We start from the raw sequence: 17,783 nt of genomic DNA, 5'->3' as shown, positions 1-17,783 counted from the left end.
TTTTGTGTCTAGATGTCCCCCAAAGCTTCATGCAGTCATAGAATTATGCATAGACATCTGAACGTCGAGTATGATTGATTCCTAGTGCAATGCTAGGGTAATGGTGTTGGGTGATTGCAGGATCAGTCCACCAACTGGATTGCCACCACTATAATTCCAGTAGACTGGATACAATATAAGGGAGAGACAAAGGCTTGTCTTTCTCTCTCTCTTGCTGTATTTGTGTCTCCCACTACCATGAACTGCTGCTACCCTGCTGCCATGCCACCCTGCCTGGAGGCAGCTGATTACTGACTGAAACCTCTACAAACTTTAGCTAAATAAACCTTTCACCTTTTAACTTTGGACATCTGGTATTTTGTTTTAACAGTAAATGAAAAGTGACTAAGAAACTATCTCAAAACCCACCTAAAAAAGAACCTGTTCTCAAACCATAGCCTCAAAATAATAAAATCTAAGAAGGCCGTGAATCCAATGTTTAACACTCATTGTGTGTGTGTGTGTGTGTGTGTGTGTCTGTGTGTGAGGGAAAGGTAAAATCTTTAAAAGAGATATACGTCTTGATAAATGCAGCTTTACATGTAAAAATAGCTAATTTAAGATATTAGGCATATAAAATGAACATAAAAATCCATACCCTTTTTCAATTAGAAAAGCTTTAGTAATATCTGATTTTATAAGATATATTACACAATTTTTTCATATGAAGTGTTATTACAGTAAATATTTTATTTTAGCAAAATTCAAATGTTGCCAAAACCTTGTGATACACTGAGCAAATGCTCAAGTTGTTTTAACATAAATATTCATTTATTTAAGTTTCAGCATTCATTATTGGCTGGGGCATAGGCAAACTACTTGAGTAAGTATGAGCTTTTTCAGATAAACAAAATAAGATGCTACCTTTTAGTTTGTAATGGAGAAGTCTCTCCTTCGGCCAGTAATGACCAGGTCTAAAACTGGCTTGTGAAAAGAAACTAGGTAAAGGGTTGTGACACTCCTATAGCTGCCATATCATTTCCTCTATCAGAAGACAGACTGATGAACTACGGGCACAGTCTCTGAGAACAGCCTTGAGGGTAATAGCCCTTGGGGTTAACTATGTGCACTTCCTCAGCTTGCTCTGTTGTGAAGGCTATTACCATAGCTCGTTCAGGTCCAGAAACCAAATTAAAGATGCTTCTCACTAATCCACATACCCACCTCAATTACACACTCAGAGAGAAAGAGAGAGAGAGAGAGAGAGGAGAATGAAAATGAAGACTGTGTAGGTCCACGTCCTCCCACACCAGAACAAGGATTCCATGACAGCATTGAAGGTTGCCTCATATCAACATCTGTTCAGACATTATTCCTGCTAGGAAATGTTTCTGAATCAGAACTAGTGAAATAATCCTGTCTAGAAACTAGTGAAAGACTGGACTTTGGGTTGGCTGACCTTCAGCGCAGGCATTATCGATCTGTTTCTGTGTGCATGTGTGTAGGTGTGTGTGTGTCTGTGTACAAAATCTATGGAGATGCTATATGCATATGTGTACATAGATAACTATTTATAAAGCAATAACCTTGGTGGTCATTCTTAGAAACCATTCTAGAAGAATCATCATCATAATCCCTTGCAGATCACCTGCTCCATCCTTGTTATCTATTATCACATCTCTTCTACCTTTTTGCTACTGAATACTGTACCCCTCGCCCTGCAATTCTGGACACTTCCAATCTCACTGAGATTAAAGAGGCCAATTCTGTAAGGTCTCTGACACTCTCACTCATAGCCTAGGATGAGAGCAACTTCGAGGCTCCTTAGAATGAAAGCAAAACAGATACAGACACATTTCTTAACCCTTTCATCCAAAGGAATGTCTTCTGGCTCAATCTCTATTATTTTCTCATTTGTTCAACTGATAAAATTTCTATTAAATCCTCAGAAGTAAAAATTATGCTATGAAAATTTGGAGCACAAAACCAGGTGGAGTCAGCGGCCACTAGGTAACAGGGCTGACTGGGCTTGCGGCAGCACACGGACATCATAAGGCCATCAGACTTGGTGCTGGCTGATTGGCAAGAGTGAGCCTTTCTTCACATGTCTCTTTTTTGTTATTCCTTTTATCCTTACAGAATAATTCTGCCATATGCACATCGTTAAACACTGGGCTTTTTGTTTAAGACTCCCCAAGACAATCTAGCCGCATACTAGAATTCAATATGATTCACCATAAAATCCTTGAAAGATAGACAGCTCTAGCCCAGCCTTCTGTGGCAATTTAAAGCACAGCGTAGGCTACAGTGGAAGAGACAAAGGAGTGCAAGCCGGTCCGTGACCACACAGGCATTGGCTGACAGCACGCTGGGAACTGTAAATCCCAAGAGTCTCCCGGGGATCCACGAGCAGCAGTACAGGTAGGCAAAACAGGGGTGGGCAGCTGGGAACAATCCTGTGACAAAGAGATACAGATGCTGGCTTCAGAGTGAGCAAATATCATGATGGCAGTGCTATATGGATTGGGTAGGAGATGAGTGGATTTGCAGTACTAATCTATCATCCCCTTATGCCATGACCATGATTGCTTACCTCCTCTCTCTCTCTCTGATCAGTCTATCATCTATCTATTTATCTATCTGTCTTATATGCTGCATTTTCAATTAATACATAACCATGTACATGTTATAGTTATTCTTGCAGAAAGTTCAATTTAAACAAATTTTCTGTAATGTCATATTTTTAATAAGCTCAACATTCAAATAAATTCATCTCTAAAAGAGAGAACTCATTACAATTATTATTTTTGGGTAGTAAGTGACATGCAAACGATATGGTCCTTGTAATTATATCTGACAAACAATGGCATAAAGAGTCATCCAACTTTAAACGGGCCCGTGGAGTCCATGGAACAACTGACACGAATTTTAGCTAAATGATTTTGAGGAGCTAGTACTCATATGTAGAGAAAACAATTATCAGGAAAAAAAAGCACTTTTTCTTTTTTAAATTTTATTTAAAGGAGAAAAAACACAAAACAGTATAAGGGTACAAGTAATACCGAATTTCATTAAAAAAAGTAAGAAGTCACTAATTAATAGATTACATATTGTCATCTTAGAAATAGTTGTTCAAGTTACAGGATTAAAGCATACAAAGTGGACATCAGGACAGTGAGACTGCAAACAGTTGTGTTCAATGATCCAACAAAAACTGAGTAATATGGTCATCTATCTTAACACACCTAAACACACTTGTAGTTGTATCCTTTAGAGCACTTTTTTTCCTCTCTTTTTGTACAAAAACATTTGTACATTTTGGGTTTCATTACTCCCATAGTTTCCATTACTTTTTTTGGAAGATAATAAAACCAAATATGACAAAACAAAGCAGTCAGTCAAAACAAAGGATGGACATAGTACATGATGCAAAAACAGAATACAAGGTAATCAACAATGGTTACCATAATGCCTCTTGCTACCTTAAAAAGAATTGCCTATATCATTAGTTATAATAAAATTGAGCAAAACATTGCAGAACAAGACCAATAAAATCTAAACAATGAAGACATTACAGGACTTCAAAAGAAGATAATATAGTCAAACCAGAATAGGCGTCATAGTGAATCTATTGCCTTCAAAGTAGTTGCCTATACCCTCAAACTTGATACTATCAAAGAAATCAGAATAGAGTAAAATCAGTCAAAAGAAGAGGGTGAGAGCAATGCAGGGCTTCAAATCAAGTTAATAGGAAATCAAAAAGTTACTATAATATATCCTGCTATTTTTAAAATTTTTCCCCTTAAAAAATAATAATAATAAAAATAAATAACTTTTTTTTAAAAAGGGGGAGATTGAGATAAAAGAAGACATAACAACATAACAATACAAGACAAAACAGAACAATTTCAGCAACATAGTGTTTCACCACAAGATAACGTGACTTAATGGTAGTTACCGTAACGTCTTTTACCTTGAAATATTTGAGTATAACTTCGTATACTATAGCATCAAACATATCAAGGGAGTGTGAAACCATTCAAGATGATGAAACAGGGTATCTAAAATCAGCTAATGGAAAACAAACAATGGTTTCTATATTATTTTTGCCTATAAAAATTTTGTTTATACTGTCACATATAATAAAATCCAGTAAGATACAACATGATAAAACCATGGAGACAGAGGAACAACAGTTTGTTGGGACTTCAAAACAAGATGATCTTAAATCAGCACTAGCTATTATGATGTCTTGTTTTCTTCAAAATAGCTGTTCATACCATCACAGACAATAATGTCCAGCAGCCCAGAATAAAACCATTCCAAGTAATGAGTGAAAACTTTATAAGGCTTCAAAGCCACATAATAAGGAATCATGATTACCACATACTTTTATATATTTGAATCATTTCTTACACTAGGGAAACTATTAGGTATTCATACATGTGAGTTTGATTTATTTCACTTATGAGTATGGTCTCAAGCTGTGTTCATTTATTTATAAATATCTCAATGTGGCCATTCTTTATAGCTGAGTAGTACTCCATTGTATAAAAATTTCACAATTTTTTTATCCATTCCTCAGTTGATGGGCACTTAGGTTGTTTCTAAGATCTGGCAATTACAAATTGTGCTGCTATAAACATGGGTGCACATATATCACTGTGGTATGATTCTTTCAGTTCTTCTGGGAATATGCCTAGAAGTGCAATAGCTGGAACAAATGGGACTTCCAATCCCAGCTTTTTGAGAAATCTCCAGACTGACCTCCAAAATGGTTGTACCTGTCTACACTCCCACCAACAGTGCAGGAAAGCTCCTTTTTCCCCACAGCCTCTCCAGCATTTGTCGTTGGTAGTTTTCTTGATCCTGGCCAGTCTTTCAGGAGTGAGATGGAATCTCAGTGTGGTTTTAATTAGCCTTTCTCTAATGACTAATGATGATGAACGTTTTTTCATGTATTTATTTGCCATTTATATTTCTTCATCCGAGAAGTGTGTATTCATCTCAGATGCCCATTTTTGGATTGGATCTTGAATTTTGGGGGCCTGATTTTTTAAAAATTCTGTATATGTTTTAGACAGAAGTCCTTTGTCTGGGAGAGAGTTCACTAAGACTCTTTCCCAGTTTGTGGGTTTTCTTTTCACTATGCTGGAGATTTCTTTTGACATGCAGAAACTTTTTAATAAGAGGTGATCACAGTTACTGATTCTGGGAAGTATTTCCTGTGCGGTTTGAGTCTTGTTCATGAATTCTCTACCTACCCATATGTTTTCAAGGTTTCCACTCAATTTGTCTTCCAATAGATTTAGGGTTTCTGTTTTAATATTCAGATCTTTGATCCATTTAGATTTTAATTTAGTACATGGTGATAGACATGGGTCTAGCTTTAGTTTTCGGCAAATGGAGAGCCAGTTTTTCCAACACCATCTATTAAAGAGACTGTTATTGTTCCAGTGAACATGTTTGGCCCCTTTATCAAAGATAAGGTGGTTGAGTGTGTTTGTAGTTGTGGGTTGTATCTTCTAATCTATTCCACTGATCTTCAGCTCTGTTTTGACTCCAGTACCATGTTTATTTTACTACATTTGCTTTGTAGTATAACTTCAAGTCAGGGATTGTGATGCCTCCTGCCTTGCCTTTGCTGCTTAGAATTGTCTTTGCTATTCTAGGTCTCTTCTAGCTCCAGATGAATTTTAGGAGTGATTTGTCTAGATCTATGAGATATGTTGATGGTATTTTATTGGGATTGCATTGAATCTGTATAACAGTTTTGGGAGAATGGCCATTTTCGCAATATTTATTCTTCCTATCCATGAGCAAGGGATGTCTTTCCATTTTCTGAGATCATCTTCAATTTCATTTTTCAGTGTATTATAATTTTGCCTGTATAGGTCTTTCACGTCTTCCATGAGAGTAATCCCTAAATATTTCATTTTTTGGTTGCTAGTGTGAAGGGTGTGGCTTCTCTTATTTCTCTCTCTGTGATTTTGTTGTTAGTGTATAGGAATGCTATTGATTTTTGAGTATTGACTTTGTATCCAGCTACATTACTGAATTTATTTATTATATCTAAGACTCTTTCAATGGAATTTAGGGGGTCTTCTATGTAGAGTATCATGTCATTGGCAAACAATAATTTAACTTCTTCTTTTCCTAACTTTACCCCTTTTACTTCTCTCTCTTGTCTAATTACTCTGGCTAGTATTTCCAGTACTATAATAAATAGGAGTGGTGATAAAGGACATTCTTGTCTTGTGTCTGATTTTAAAAGCCTTCAATTTTTGGCCATTTAGTATGATACTGGCTTTGGTTTGTCATAGATGGCCTTTATTATAATGAGGCAAAGACCATCTACTCCAATTTTGTGTAAAGTTCTTATCATAAGTGACTGTTGGACCTTATCAAAGGCTTTTTTTTGCATCTATAGAAATTATCATGTGATTCTTACTTTTGGCTTTATTGATATGGTGAATTACATTTATTGATTTACATATGTTGAAGCATCCCTGCGTGCCTGTGTTGAATCCCACTTGGTCATGGTGTATAATCTTCTTGATGATTTGCTGCCTTTTGCCAATATTTTATTGAGGATTTTTGCATCTGTGTTCATTAGGGAGATTAGCTTGTAGTTCTCTTTTTTAGTTGGGTCTTTCCAGGTTTTAGTACTAGAGTAATATTTGCTTTCAGGAATGACTTAGGAAGGATTGCTGCCTTTTCAATTTCATTGAAAACTTTGAGGAGTGTCAGCATTAGGTCTTCTTTGTATTTCTTGAAGTGAATCTGTCTGGGCCTGGGCTCTTCTTTGTAGGTAAGGACTTAATTAAATTTTCAATTTAATTAATAGAAATTGAATATTCAGCAGTTTTACATCCTCTTGACCTAGCTTTGGTACTTCATATATTTCTATTTCTTCTGTTATCAAACCTTTGAGAGTAGAGGTTTTCAAAATAGGTTTTGGTGATCTGCTGTATTTCTCTAGCATCTGTAGTGATTTCACCTTTTTAATTCCTTATTGCATGAATTTAAGCTTTTTCTTCCCTTTTCAAAATAGGTTGGCTAGTGGCTTATCAATTTTATTTATTCCTTCAAAGAACCAATTCTTTGATTCATTGATTATTTGGATTGTTTTCTTAGTCTCTATTGCATTGATTTCTGCTCTGATTTTTATAATTTCCTCTCTTCTTTTGGCTTTGGGCTTGACTTGCTCTTCTTTTTCTAGCTGTTTGAGGTGTAGCATCAAGTTATTTATTTGTATTTGTTCTGTTTTCCTGATGTGGGAACACAGTGCAATAAATTTTCCTCTGAGGCGGCTTTCATTGCATCCCACAGATTCCAGTAACTTGTGTTTGTATTTTCATTTCATTTGCTTGTAGCTGTTGTTTAATTTCTTCGTTAATTTTCCCTGTGGCCCACTCATTATCAAGAGTGTGTTATTCAGTTTCCATGTGTTTGTGGGATTTTTGCAGTATCTTTTATCATTAATTTCTAATTTCAAAGTGCTATGGTCCAATAACATGCAAGGGATAATTTCAACTCTTTTGCATTTATTTAAATATGCTCTGTGAGCTAATATATGGTCTATTTTAGATAATGACCCATGTATTGCTGAGAAGAATGTGTATTCTGTATTGTTGAATGGAACATTCTGTATATGTCTATCAAGTCCATTTGTTCACATGTGTGATTCAGTCCTGTTATTTTTTGCTGATATTCTGTCTGGTTGATCTGTCCCTTGCTGTCAATGGTGTGTTAAGGCCTCCTGTTACAACTGTGTTCCTGATATTTTGATTTTTCATTTCTGTTAATACTTGTTTTATATAACTGGGTGCTCTGGAATTTGATGCATACATATTTAAGGTAGTTATCTCTTCCTCTTGAAGTTTTCCCCTAACAAGTATGTAGTGACCTTCTTTATCTCTTCTGATCATTATTGGTTTAAAGTTCACATTGTCTGCAAACAGAATGGCTACTCCTTCTTTTTTGGGGGGTTCCTATTGCATGAAGTATTGTTTTCCATCCTTTGACTTTCAGTCTGTGAGTGTCCATTTGGGTTAGATGGGTTTCTTGTAGACAGCCTTCCAATAATCTCATGAAAATCTGTAGCTTAACACTCAATTGGAATGTGTTCTTTTCATTCAGGAATGCTACCTCACACATGGTGCCCAAGAGCTCCACTGTCACCATCACCATCCTGCATCTGCATCTGCATCTGTGCCTGCATCCTTGAGATCATCTCTTGCATGCTGTGGAGTTCCACTTCCTTTTCCAGCAGGGTCTGATCTTTATTCATATCCTCATTTTCTACTTTCCTGTCACCTCTCTTAAGCCTCTCAGAATGAAAGCTTCATAGTAAAGGTCCTGAGTCACTTCCTATAGATCTTGCATGTGTGTAATAAGCATCGTTCTTAGCTTCAGAAAATCATTATGTTCTGGGTTCTCCACCTCCACAACACCCGATGAATAGAGGCAACCTCTGAACTTCTTGCCTTTGGCTTCCATCAACTGGTTGGATCCCACCACAGAGAATGGGATACTGGCCTTGAGAAGCCTAGTCTGCTCTTTAAAGTCTTCATCTTCATGTGATTCTGCATCAGATAAGTGATAGTTTTTGATGTTATGTTCTTCAATTTCATCCAGAATTCTTTTCTTCAGTCACTCATGCTCCTCCAGAGTGAGAGTGTCAGCTTTCGCAATGACAGGCATAATGTTTACCTTGTTGTGTATTGTGTTCATAAATGCAACATCTGAAGGCTTCAGTGCATGTCCAAAGGTGAAATGAAGTAGAAGCAGCAGTGCACCCTGTTGTCAATGATGTGGCGCCTGTTTAAGCCACTCTCATCATGCAGGTAGCGTTCAAACTGCTCATCAACATAGGAGATGGTGGTCTATTTCTTTAAATTGTTTTTTTAAAACTGTTTTGTTCTGTTTTGATATGTTTAATCTTACCTTCTTTAAGATATAAAACAAGTGTGTAGGACTGATAACCACATTACTAAGTTTTTGTTAGATCATTGAGCAGAACTGTTGGCAGTGTCACTATTTGAATGTCATTTTACAAACTTTAATTTTGTAACCCGAACAGCTATTTCTAAGATGACAATATGTAACTTATCAACTGGCGATTTCTTACCATTTATTTTTCTGTAATTCTGTATTATTTCTACCCTTTTTGTCTCCATGTACTTTTTTGTTTCTTTCTCTTTAAATAAAAATAATAAATAAATAAATAAATAAATACAATCCCTGCAATTGATAGCATCCCCATAGCCAGGTGTATCCACTACTGTAAGGCGCAGTTTAACTCCACGCTCTTCAGTCTCCACAGTTGAAGCTTCAATTTGAACAGTTCTTTCAATTTTCTCTGCACCTCCAGGTATGTTTCTTTCTGGATAGAGATCAGTCAGGAACAGGCTGTTTATCAGAGTTGATTTTCCTAGGCCCGACTCACCAACCACCATCAGCATGAATTCAAAACCTTTTTTCACTGATTTTTGGTGAACTTGATTGGGAAGGTTTGCAAATCCAACATAACCAGGAGTTTCTGGATTTATAAACTGAGCTGGTTGTTGCCTAGATTTCTTTCATGTTGTTTTCTGTATCAGCTCAATTGCCAGAAAGAAGAGCCCAATATAACAAGTACTTTTTCTACAAAGTACTATCACACGAGTTGGAAATACTTCATTAATTTATCTTACTTTGAAAGTTTTGACTCATATGTGGAGTTATGTTTCAAATGTGGATTTTTCAGTCTAATTATAGGTACACATTTATGGGTAGTTTTGCATGTATGAACATCTATGATTACAAATGTTAAAAGATGCATTTAGGATGAAGAAAATTGACATGAATAAGAAAAATATTTTGCTAATATGAATCAAACTAATAGAAGTCTATTTAAGAATATCTTGAAATACCATACATGATATAAATGCAAAAACCATTGCACAAGGAATAAGAAAATGCATATGCATTTTACAAATGTCATTCAACAAGTAAATCAATATTAATGCCTTATATTAAGTCATATGAAGCTTATAATTCATAAATAACAAATTAAAGTAAAATTCAGAAAATGTTTTAAAATTAAATTTAATATGTAGAGTTCTTCCCACATCAATTATCATTAGTGATATAGGGCTGGCTAGGAATTACTCTGTAGACTCCTAACTTAATATAAATTGGTCCAAATGAATAATATAATCACATTCTACACATGGAACACTCAAGCAAATATCACTAGCACAAATTTTTCTAGGGGATTCAAGTATGAGAGCTTAGTATTTTTATATAAATTTAAACAAAAATGACTGCTAAAACATTGCAAGAATAATAAAAAAGAAATCCTGTTTTAATTTGAAAATAATGGATCTTCATTTCTCTGAAAGGTATTTGTAAATCCCTCACAAGGTTTAGATTTTGGATCACCTGCCTGTCACAAAGCATTAGCAGCTGTGAGTGAATTACTTTCAAACTGTCTAGAATGTATGCTCGGAGGTGACCTGTGGTCAGCAGCTGGGCTGTGACACTGAAGAGTGGATTGCTGCAGTTTTAAATCCCAGGAGTGGAAGGAAGCTATGCGGTGTCTAAAGGAAACATGTTGGCCTTGCTGCCCCAGTGTAACACTTGTGCCCCAGCATAGTACTAAGGTGACCTAGCTCTTGGGAAATTATTGCCATTTTCTCACAATTATTAAGGGAACACCAAGTCACAAGGAAAACAATTACTAATAATAGCTAGAAAATGGATTTAAAGAGCATAGGCAAGCAATCCAAGCAATGGTTATCAGATGGGTGATCAATGGAGAACTAATTCTGAGAAATAATGATTCTATTTGTACATAAAGCAGCTTTATGACATTGAATAATGATTCTTTTCTTCTAACATATGCTCTTATTTTCTTTTTGAGTAAAAAAAAAAGAGCTTATTAGACTGTATAACCATTTGGAGTGTTGAACATTATTATTTTGAATATATCGACAATAATCTCTAAATAAAAACAATCACCAAAGCATAACAATGACGATAAATTTTTGTGTTATTTACTTTAGATAAAACTTTGAATGCTTCATTTGAATCTAGTTATTGATTGAAAATAAAACAATCTATTAAACACATTGCTAAAAATTAATTTGTATAAACATTTAAGTTATATACTTGCATAAATATCTTAGTGCAATAACAAAAACAATATGATAAACATCTTCAATATGAAAAATGTTGTTTCCATTGTATAATAAATGAAATTTCAGGCTTGAGAATCCAGTTGTTTCTATAAGATTGTACAAAACCTCAAAGTGACAGAAAGTGTAAAAATCATATTAGTTACTAATAATGTCACAGAGTGGGAATATTGCAAGTTTCCATAGGCAGACTTTTTCTCTCCATTCAATTTTACATGCTGAGAGACTGTAAATCACTTAGGAGTGTTCATTATAAACACAGAACTCTGGCCACTTTAAGGAATTGCTTGATTGGAATTTCTAGGAAATATAGCCAGATAATTTTATGCTATATCAAAGTGTAAACCATTGTCTTAATAATTTTATGGTTTTAATACCCATCATATTCATATTTTACACTCATTCATATAATGTGTACTACTTGTCAGGTTTATTATCAGATTCTAAGGCAGTGAACACAAAGTTCTTCAGCTCTTGGAATTATGATTCAAATGTGGAGATAAGCATAAGTAAAAACTCAAAAATGCACAAGATATCCTGGACAATATTAAGAACCACTAAGTGTATGAGCAGGAAAAAGCATTCTGCTTTGGAGATGAGGGGATCTGGTCACTTTATGAAAAGTGATAAATGAGGATTTTCTTAGAAGACAGTAAAGAAATGAGCTGTGGAAATTTAAAGAGGAGAAACCAGAAGTGTTGGGTGACAGGAGTTTGCTTCTCCTGACCGAAAAACCATTGAAGAGGTCCAGTAGTTGATGTGGAGTGAGCAAAAGCTGCTGTAAAGCGCACAAATGCGAGAGAAGGAGCAGAGACTTTAATTTTACAGTACGGTGATGTGAAAAGACATGACACGAGCTAAGTTTTACCCGAAGTGAAAATCAACTACTTTAAAAATAGACAGTGGGAGAGTGGAGGTGGAAATCAAGTTTCCCCTTCAAGGAGAGCATAGATAAAAAGAAAGATATCACAAGTACTTAAAAAAGAAATATTTACTTCTAGATTGGAAATATTCTGTAAGGAATTAGAGTCTATAATAAGAAAAAGATCCTTTTAAAGGAGAAAGGAAAAAGGTCTTTCTAAGGCTTGAGCAATGAAAAAGAGCCCGTGATGCAGATGGAAGAGTGCACGCCAAGACGTAATGTGACAGCGAGCAGGTGTGACCTGAAGAAGTGCAGCCTGGAGGAGCAACAGGGAGAAGGGGAAGAAGCAAAGGTGAGCATCGTCTTTCTGCCCACAGTAAAGTGATCTCAGTTGCACTGTACGAGGAATAGGAAACCACTAAGCAGGGGTTTTGTAGGAGAAATATCATAATCAGATTTATGTTTTAAAAATATCAATAATTCCCCTAAGCTAGTAGGAATACATGCAGGATGTCTTGGTTATCATTTCTCTTTGTGGAGATAAAATATCTGAGACTCAAAATTAAATTTTAAAACATTTATTCTAGTTCACAATTTGTTGAAGTTTCAGCCCATAGTTGGCTGGCTCAGAATCAGGCTGACATGGCAGAGGGGTATCACAGACGAGAAACAGTCCACGCAGGACAGAAAGAAGGCATCAAAGTAGCAAGCAGAAGTAGCAGTGGCATGCTTTTCCCTTTTGTCCCATCCAGGCCACCAGTCTTTTGCGTGGTGCCACCCATACCCAAGATAGAGCTTCTGTTTCTACAAATAAACTCAGCGAAACCCAGAACTTGGTAATTCCAAACTCAGATAAGCGGTACCAAGAATGTGGGTGATGAGTAATGGAAGAAGTAAAGCAGAGAGCTGGTGTAAGCAATTTTGCTGAATATGGCCCCAGAAATACAGGGAATGCCTAGAGGAAGATGCAGACCAAAGAGGAGAGTTTCATTAATACATTCCATGTACATGCAGGCTAACATGCTAATGAGGATTATCTAGTATGAAGGAAAGTAATGATGCAGAAAAGTGAAGGGATGATTGCTTGGAGTGATGTCTTTGAATAGACTGAGAGATATGATTTAGTGAAGAAATTAGTGGGCTTTTTTCGCATTCCTTCTTAGGAGTACAAAGAACTTTTCATAGCAGGTGAGATTGTAGAGTACGTAGATGTGAGATTCAGGATGTTGATATATTTGGTGGCAAAGAATCTCAATTTTTTTCATCTAGCTTTTTTTCCCTCCAGTAAGAATAAACAAGATCATGAACTAAGAAGAACAAAGAAAAGTGTTAAATCCTGGGAAACACAGACAGTGTTAGAGAACCACTAACACTGCGGAAGACGGAATCAGAACTGGAAATGTGAAGGTTATCTAAAACCCATATGGATGAGTGGCTATGAAATTTTGAACTGAGACACCTGAGACTGTGCTTTTCCAGCCCCATCCACTTCCCCAAAGGCAAGTTTATAGTAGGGAAATATTTGGGTTTGACCTGTGTTTCAAAGACACTAAGACAGATTGCAGAACGTGAGTGTTCCAAGCAAGAAAGATGGAGAATTGAGAGAGAAAATAGATAATATATAAATGAGTAAAGCCACATTCATGATGGAGTATTATGGAAGTTTTGAGACAATAATGCTAATCAAGTATAATGAAACAATTGCTGAGATCTAAGAATAAGAGGGACCACTGCAAAGATAAAAGGTGAGATGCTCCAATCTGAGTCCGTGGGAGAAGTTGCAAGATCTGGATAACAAAGTCAGCAGAGGGTACTTTTGGAACATGAGGTCATCATAGGTACAGAAGCTCAGAAGTAAACATGTAGGAAGAATTGACTGTGCAGATATCCAAATTTCAAATAGCAATGAAAAGAGTAAATAGTGAAGAAAGAGCACACTGTCCCAAAGTATTTAAGAAATGAAATCTGAGACTCTGCATAGGGCAACATTGAGAAGTGTAGTCTACACTGGGTACTCAAAGTGTTTTCTGTTATTGTTGTTGTTTTTAAGATAATGGAAACAAAATACTCTGGAAGGAGCAATCAAAAGAGAAAATCATCCCCATTGTACCCATATATAAATACCTAAGTGGCATTCTTAGAAATATGCCAAACAAATAGCAACTCAGATTTGCATACAGCACTAACTGTTCCTCTGACTTCCATGGTTTTATAGACTTTTACTCCTTGACATTTTGCCATGAATTCTGATTTACTGTCAATCTATTTCATATCCAAACTATAACTCTGTGATATCCTCCTCCATCGTCCACAAAAAATCCCGTTTCTCTCTATGTCTTCTCTGTATCTCAATGTATGCCATTTCTATTTAATGATTTACTTAAGCCAAATAAACCCAGAAATTATTTTTTAGGTTTCTCTTTTCCTTAGTCTTCAAATCTCATTCATTTAAAATTCTTCAGCTTTGTCTCTAAAGTATATCTAACATTTCCATTTAACTGGTTCTTTAACTGAAGGATTTTGTAATCTTCTCCTCATCTGAAATTATTTTATTACTTCATTTGCAGAGTTTTTGTTTGTCTTCCCTCCTTACAACCTAAAGAAGCTCCATGAAACTCCCTGAGCTATTTACCTTGTATCTTCCTTCTCAGGTCACTATCTGAACATACTGTAGGTAGCAACAAATATGGATCAAATAAATGAATGAACCACATCTACTCCCAGTAATGAAAATCATTCTTGCACAGTAAGGATAGGTTGCTAGCCAAAAATGAAGAAACTGGGTTGTATTTCATTTTTTTTAATTTTTGAAAATATAGTTTAGAAACATTATATTCACTTTCTATGGACTTCGGTCTCTTCATCCAAATATGAGGAACTTGATATGAATTTATATCACGTTTCCTCCTAACCCAAAAGTCGATTATAGTAACTCATAAATGATTTTGACTATACTTTAGAATTCTGAATGAGCTACAATCTTGCTCTCGTTTCAAATATAAGGAGGAGGGAAAAGCATGCAACTGTTCTGTTTGCGGGATCATTATTCCCCGTGCCAGCAATGCTCCTGGAGTGGCCCTGCAGCCTGTGTGTGGCTGCTTGAGAGACCTGGCAAGTCAGCTTCCTGTTGCAGGCACATTTGGAGCAGCCTTCTGCCAGCCTGACTTCTGCCAACAGGCCTAACAGCTCTAGGTCATTACACCGACCAAGACTTTGACATATTTTGCCTACAAAGGGCCATGACTAAGATCTGAACACAACCAAAAGCCACAAGACATTGGCCTCTCTCATGCCAGTACTTAAATGAAGAGGAATGGAAGATTCCAAGCCAGGGCTCTGATTCATGGTGTGAGGGCAAGCGCTTTCCATTACCCTAATTGGGGTTCATTTTTCATGTCAGTGGGAATGAGCCAATCAAGCTTATAAAGCTTCAGGAGTCACCTAAGCCTATTCGAGAAGATACACATTTTACAGAACTATGATATTTGGGCTAAATTTTGGGCTCTGAATAACTAATCAGAGGTTACTTCTCATTTAAATGACATCTCCAACTTTTCTGCCTTGTCTGCAAGGGTGAGCTCACAAGCTGGCAGACAAAGCACACAGTCCCTGTACAGTGACCAGCACAGAACACCTTCCTGAGGCTTGCTCCATGGGTTGTAGTGTAGGGCAGGGCCCAGAGCATTTATTTTCTCTCTTTAATTTGGCCTCAGAAAAAGTCTGTCCTTCAAAAGACCTCCAGTGAGGAGGCTCAATCAGAATCGCAGTCTAGCAATTCATCTGTCAGAAACAACATGGGCTAACTGCTCTTGTCCACTTACTGTTTTCATAAACATTGAATCTCCCATCAAACAGAAATAAGAGAAGGGCATTTTTCCGACCATTTCAGTGATTTCATTTTATATATTTTACCCTTTAGGCGATACCCATAAAGTAGACTTGAATGTTAACTAAGACACTTAGAGAACAACACATCAAATGTGAAAAGGATTTTTTTTTCAATATCAAGAACATAGAAATGATTCTGATTTTTTTCCTACTGTCTCTACAGGAAATATTCTCCACAGAAAAGACAAAAATAGAAAAATAAAAATGAAGTTTAGACAAGCCAACGGCTCACAAGAGAAGGAAATATGCAAGATATCATCATCACATCATTCCAATTTGGGGTTTCCTTCTAAACATTTGAGTGTTCAGTTACTAAATAAATTGGTCCATTTAAAACTGCAAGGCATAAAATAGAGCTGTGTTAAGTGGGTTATAATCATAATGTAACTAAATTTTCTGCTTTTGGACAGCATGATTTTGGTTTTATTTCTTAAGAAAGAAGAGTTTTATGTGCAGGTTTGAGTGCTTTAAGGTTTTTTTAAAATAGAGGAAATGAGTTTAAATTATAATTCTCATGAATCTGTATTTGAGTTACTTATGCAAGTGTCAGCTTGCTGCATTAGAGAAATCTTAAATTCCAACCTAGCCTGCAGAAGTTAAAGAAAATTAAAACATATTCACTGATTGATTGTTCACATTCATATGCTTCTCATAGATGAAAAGATGTACAATGTTTTCCAGGCTACATGATGTAAAATATTTATATATGATGAATTTTCATTAAATACAAAATTCCTAAGCATTTCTCTTTGTAGAAACAAATAAAACACATCTGAGTATTGTTCCTAGTACCTATCAACATTCATGATGTAATTATGAGCCCATGTATGGTTACCAAGCAATATCCCAGTATATGAATTCTCTTATAAATTTCAGTTAAGGTCTTCAAAATAAATTATTTGATTACATTATTAATTATATCTTTTATAATTAGATTATCTGTGTCAGAGTGAGTAGATTCAAATGATAGCCTCATGTCATAATAATTTTTACTTCATTGCACAGAAACTCTCCATGCCAACAGTTTAGAGTGTGTATTCAGCTTTTGGTGGTTAGGATAAAATAAAAAGAATGAATATTATGTTTTATAGATGATCTTAAATTATTTCACATATTATACACACACACACACACACACACACACACACACACACACACACACACTATATATATATATATATATATATATATATATATATATATATAATCAGCATTCAAAGCACTTATTAGGAAAACAAGTGCAGGAAGGGTTTGATATGCTGCATCAGCAAGACAGTAGGTCCATAAAGGATTGGAGGTCTGGAGTTTATATGAGCATTCAGGAATTTTGGCTAAGGGCTGAGGCTCATTTCTTTCATTACTTTGGGCAATAACCCAAAGAACTTTGTGCCTGAGAATGTTCAAGGCCTCAGCTTGGGTTCCAACCTATACAGGGCTATGTGCCACCAAGTGGTCACAAAGCCAGGCATGCACTTCTCAGACAGGTCAGAAACACATGGGGGAGGCTGAGGGCCCAGCTATAATTATGCTCTAAATTAGATTGCTTAGCCATTTATAGTCTTTATGTCAGGACTAGACTTTGCTGTGTATAGATAGTTTTGCTGATATGAAATTATTGCTGATATGTTTTCAGTATTGGCTGTCATATCAATATTTCACTCTTGATATGATACAATCTTATCTCTTAAACATAAACCATTAATTACATGAAATTTAATAATGGATAGTAAAATTGACTTTGTATTGATTCCATGTCCATGTCAAGTCTTTTCCAAGTGAAAAGAGAGAGCATAGCCAATATTTGAAATATATTAAGTATGTTTCTGTCTCAGAAAATTAACTATTAACATAAAATAATTACTGTAAATTTT

At 35.8% G+C, this 17,783-nt stretch overlaps 1 pseudogene; it reads right to left on the bottom strand.

The window, feature by feature from the left end:
• Nucleotides 1-8,062: 8,062 nt before the first annotated feature.
• On the bottom strand, nucleotides 8,063-9,560 carry LOC100713981 (septin-2-like; annotated as a pseudogene).
• Nucleotides 9,561-17,783: the final 8,223 nt, after the last annotated feature.

Source organism: Cavia porcellus, unplaced genomic scaffold (assembly GCF_034190915.1).
Source record: "Cavia porcellus strain 051 isolate PalLab524CR breed Dunkin Hartley unplaced genomic scaffold, mCavPor4.1 scaffold_12, whole genome shotgun sequence".
Lineage (NCBI taxonomy): Eukaryota > Metazoa > Chordata > Mammalia > Rodentia > Caviidae > Cavia > Cavia porcellus.
This window is presented reverse-complemented; position numbering and strand designations above follow the sequence as displayed.